Below are 5,476 nucleotides of genomic sequence, written 5' to 3'. Positions count from 1 at the left end.
AGCCAACCCCCAGGAGGGTACCCCAAAGCACTACAGAGAAGTGGCAGCAAGGGGCTCTGCTTGGTAGATTGAGGGTGGTGCCCCACTGACTCCAGAACCACGGGAAGGTCTCCCTGTGTGGCTGTGTCCAGCACCAACCTTCAGGGGACAAGCCCCTCCCCAGTCCTAGAAGGGGGAAAAAGAAGACAAGGTCTGCTTCCAGGCATTTCCCGCCAGCACCCAACGCTTCCTCTGTGATGTTAAGGCTCCTCCCAGAGCTCCAATCTCCTCATTGATAAGCAGGGAATTGGGACCCAGAGTCTCCAGGGACTCCCAGCTTTAGGGACATGGCCTCCTCCCCAGAACTGGCCCACAGCCTCATGATGCTCAAGCCTAGACCAGGCTAGAGCTTCCTTGCTACACAGGTGAGAGTCCGAGCCAGCCAGACCCTGCCGGCAGCCACCTCCTGCCACTGTGGCCCGGGGCGTCTGGGCAGCAATCCGAGCCTACTTTCCCACTCGGCAGACTGAGTACGGCCTGCTTGATGGCGTGATGGGGCGGGTCACGCAGCACAAGGGGTCGCGTCCAGCTGAGCTTCTCACACTCGGGTGTTCAATGAATCCCCCCAATTTCTACCCAGAGCTATTTTCTGTGCAGTGTGCCCTGTTTCTTTGGGCTGTTGTTGAAACCCGGCCCAGCAAAACACACACCGACTCGACGGTTTCTACACGTGCAATCCGGTGCCATCGGTGCCATTCCTCACGTTACACCACCATCCTCACCTCCTTTTCCGGATTGGGAGAAAGATGGGCAGAGTGTGACGGAGGCAGACCGGCAAGAGAAGCTCCATTTTTGGTAGCTGCTGAAGGACCTGCCCCCCTCCCCAACCCCCCATCTCGGAAAGTCCCACTAGTGACTGATTTTAGAATGTACTCTCAGGTTCCCAGGTTCGGGACACTACAATTAGTTTGGGCTATTCTTCAATATAACATTTGTTTTACCACTTCCCGTTTGATGTTGTAATCTGCATGGTGTAGTTAATCTTGCTGTGGTAACCCTGGCATTATAGTGAATTTTGGTATCGTTTCTTTTACGATAAGGAAGGTACCCTGTAACGCACGCTTGCTCTTCTTGAAGGTACCAGGATGTTATCATCAATGCTGTGCCCTGTAAGGCTCCCTAACCCTAAAGAACAGCAACCTTAATTTTGCTTTCTGCTTCTGTCCAGGCATGCGTAAGTCTTAGACAAAGGATAAATGAGCTTTTTGCCTTTAAAGATGGACTGAAATGTGTACTCAGGACTGCAATCAAAGAATCGCTTTTAGATTCTAGCAGTCCAGTTTTAACTGAATAAAGACTCTTCGGAGTTATCAAGTCCTTACAGTGGCTGCCACTTATGTGAACCCGTCCCACTGCAGCCTGGGAAACACACAGGGGCTGCTCCGCCCTGTCCGACGGGGTTGCAATGAGTCAGCATCAACTCAATGGCAGGGAGTTTTCTTGGGGTTTTCTTGCATTATTTTTCCACCAATCACAGCAGCTCACTGCCTCCAGGTCTTGCCGCCTAATCTTCTGAGCAGCTCTTGTCAACTTGGCCCCTTGCAGATAACTCTTTGGCAAGCACAATCCTCAAGGCAGACACTCCTTACTCACCGAGCTAGGTGATTCTGTGCCAATCTATTGCCAGTGCTTTGCCCTTCACTCATTCTACCAGGTGGGCCAGGTTCATCGTGGGACCCTCTGGGTCCAGACACCCACCGATCACAGGCTGTCTCCTGCCTCCTACCCTCCCCAGCACCATCCATCCCACAGCACTTGGCTCTGCCGGCTTAGTGGCCCTAGTCATTGGAGACCCCTGGGTGCAGGAACTGCGGTGTGTGCTCCAGGAGCGTCGGGGTCAGAGGGTTGGGGGTTCACATAGACTGCTCCATTTCTGACCCTCCCTCTGCCCTGCCCAGCCACACAGTCTCTTTCTTTACACATGGTGAAGATGGCAAATGGATGCCGGCAGATGGATTTCACCCTAGGGTGTTCTCTCACCCCCTGCACATGCCCCTGACCAGGGAGTGTATTTGGACAATGGGACGCTCACTTCACCCTACTATCCCAGGACCTTGATACCCATCCTGGGGCTCTGGGGCTCTTGCTTGGCTTCTGCCCATATCCCTGCCACCTCCCACTTCCCCCCACCCACCCACAGAGCTCAGCCTTCGCCATCCCCACAGCCAACAGCCTCCCAGTGTGAGTGCCCAGAACGCATATGATCCAGTGTCAGCTCTGAGGCCATGTCCAGGCAAAATAAGCACTAGCCCTTGGCGGAGGGGAAGGTCAGGAGTAGGAGGTGCTTCTGGAATGTCAACAGCGACTGTCTGGGTAGTCACTTCTGACTCAAGTCTTCCCTCAAGGCAAGAACACTTCATTCTAATAACCTGGCATTCTGTGATGCCCACCTTCCCAACTCGATTGCTGAAGACAAAATGGGCGCATAAGCAAATGTGGTGAAGAAAGCTGATGGTGCTATTAAAGGCAAAAACTCATTTATTCTTTGTCTAATACTTCAGCAAGCATGGACGGAGTAGAAAGCAAAATTAATGCTACCATAGCACCAACGCATATGAATATTACGCTATCAAGATGTCTGGGTCTTAAAGGCTTGAAGATAAACAAGCGGCAGGGAAGTAACAAAGCCAACATGGAAGAAGCATACCAGCCTGTGTGATCATGAGGTGTCGATGGGATCAGGTATCAGGCATTAGAAGATCCCAAACAAACAAATATATCAATGCTAAACAAGGGGGGTCGGGTGGAGACCCAAAGCCCATCTGCATACAATTGGACATCCCCTCCCTGACAGAAGGGTCACAAGGAAGAGACAAGCCAGCCAGGGTGCAGGATAGCACCAACAAAACATGCAACATTTCCTCTAGCTCTTTAATGCTTCCTCCCCTCCTCCCCACTATCACGACCCCAGTTCTAGCTTACAAATCCGGCTAGACAGGAGCACGAACACTGGTACAGATAAGAGCTCTGGACGTACAGAATCCAGGACAGATAAAACCGCAGATATAGTAACAGGGGAGGCATTACCATGAGGGCAGGAGGAAGATGGGGAGAAGGGGAATAATGGGGACTCTGATCACAATGATCAACCTATAACAGCCCCCACCCCATCAGGGATGAACACCAGAAACGTGGGTGAAGGGAAACAGAGGGCAGTGTAGGATATGAAAATAATAATAATTTATAATTTATCAGGGGTTCACGAGGGTGGAGGGTGGGGGAGGGAGGGAAAAAAGAGGAGCTGATACCAAGGGTTCAAGCAGAAAGAAAGTGTTTTGAAAATGATGATGGTAACATATGTACAAATGCGCTTGATACAACTGATGTATGGATTGTTATAAGAGCCCCCCCATAAAGTGATTTATTAAAAGAAAAAGAATTTAGTGCAGAGAGATAGGAGGGGCTTTGGAATCATGCTGAGCCCTGATGGCATTGTGGGTTGGTTATGAGTGGGACTGCTAACCACAGGGTCAGCAGTTCAAAACCACCAGCCACTCCTTGGGTGAAAGATGAAGCTTTCTACTCCTAAAAAGGTTGGTCTGAAACACCACCACCCCACCCCCCCCGGAGGGAGGGGCAGTCCTGCTCCGCCCTAAAGGATTGCAATGAGTCAAAATGGACCATGACAGTGAGTTGGTAGTTGTTAAACCACTAAACTTGAGGGGCCCTGCTGACTACTAACTACTAACCCAAAGGTTGACAATTCAAACCCGCCCAGGGGCCCCGCGGGAGACAGGCCTGGCCAACAGCTCTCTAAGAGAATGACCCAGACACCCTGTGGGGCACTTCACTCCACCACACGGGGCCGCTGGGAGCCCACATGGACTCGATGTCACCCAGCAAAGCCACCAACCTTGAGCCATTTCACTTCTCTGAGCTTCCATTTCCTGTCTGCCAAATGGAGGTGGAAAGAGCTACCTGGTCCAGGCCCTAGGCAGTGAAAACAGTTAACACAGTCAGCTGTCACCCCGAAGACGGGAATGTTAAGTTCACCCATAGGTCCCTTGGAAGAAAGACCTGGCAGTCCACAGAGTCTGAAAGCTCAGTCACTGAAAGCCTACGGGGCCCAGAGCTTCCCCGGTGGCACCCATTGGTGGCCTTGAGCTGGAAAGGACTCGTGGGCAACGGATATTTAGCTTCAGAATATGGTGAAGACCGAAATGTGCTGAACGTCTGCTGTGGGGTAGAGAATGTGGTAAGTACTTATTAAATGGAACAGTGATCGCCATCACCATCATCATCATCGTTGGGTCTTTGGGGAAGGGGGACGCACTGCAGGAAAAAGAGGGCTGGAAGTGGGTGGGAGCCCTGCATTTCAGCCCCCAGTCCTGCCCCTGTCCCGCCCCAGGCCCCTGCTTCCCCATCTGTAAAGAAGAAAGTTTGCACGGCTGGCTGACTCTGGGCCCCTGCTGACCTAGGCTGCCCCAGTTCCAGAAGCTCAGGGCTCCCAACTTGCGGGCAAATGTGGGGGGTCGGGGCGTGCTCCTCTGGGACTGCACCCTCCTGTCTTCCGCTGGTGGTCTCTGGGTGGTCTCCTAGCAGCCAGGATGAAGCAGAGCCCTGATCCTTGAGATGATTCCCAGGTGCAGTGGAGCGAGTTCTGGGCTCATAGAGAGTGAAATCTGTCCCAGGTGGGAACATAGCTACCTGTTGCTTATCACCATGACAGCAGCCACCTCTGCCCTCGATTTCTGCTCCCCAGCCCCCTGTGAGCTGCTGCTTTGCCTAGCCCTCCGAGAGGAGACCTTGTGCCCCCTTTTCAGAGAAGGACACTGAATCTGGGCACAACAGTGACTCCCCCAAGGTCAAAAGTCACAGCCAAGTTGCAACTGGAACCAGCTTGTTTTCCAGTCAAAGACAACCATCACCTCCTTGTATAGGTAGAGAAACTGAGGCACCAGAGGAGGCCCCACAGTCCTGCCGGCCCCCCTCAGAGCCCAGGAACTCTGCAGCTGATGGTGCAGGGCCCTCAGGGGTGCAGCTCTGAGCAGGTTCAGCCTCGGCCTTTAGCTCCAGCTCTTGGGCTACTGTGTGAAGTCCACACTTCTTTCTGTACACCCCTCTCCACAGGAACCCTCGGCTGACTTCCAAGGATCCTGGAGATCTGGATGCCAACAGAAATCAGCCAAGCGACCAGAGAGGGGGTTTGTCCCTAAAGCTTAGACCCTGCCCCATCCCCTCTCCTAACCCTTAACTGTGAGTGTGTGAGCTGCCAGTGCCCACCACCCCATCCACCTAGGCTATCTTGCCAGCCCCCTGGGGGGCACCATTTGTATTTTTCTGACCGAGGCAGATGGACCCGGTGGGTTGGCCACAGAATGCCCGGCACAACATCGGCGCACTGCGAAACAGCGTCACCCAACAGATGAAGATGCCATCAGTGGCCTTCACCGGGTGAGTGACCAAAGAAGATGGTGTGAACCCAGGAAAGGGGTGG

The 5,476-nt window shown here is 53.1% G+C and overlaps 1 protein-coding gene across 1 annotated transcript in view; it reads right to left on the bottom strand.

Annotated features, from left to right (window-relative positions):
- The window catches only part of LOC101651594 (guanylate cyclase D-like), an 87,017-nt gene that overhangs the window by 37,002 nt on the left and 44,539 nt on the right, over nucleotides 1–5,476 (bottom strand). The gene's annotated exons all lie outside the window — the stretch shown is intronic.

This window comes from Echinops telfairi, unplaced genomic scaffold (genome assembly GCF_000313985.2).
Source record: "Echinops telfairi isolate 266 unplaced genomic scaffold, ASM31398v2 ScPeMD7_1713;HRSCAF=2227, whole genome shotgun sequence".
Classification (NCBI taxonomy): domain Eukaryota; kingdom Metazoa; phylum Chordata; class Mammalia; order Afrosoricida; family Tenrecidae; genus Echinops; species Echinops telfairi.
This window is presented reverse-complemented; position numbering and strand designations above follow the sequence as displayed.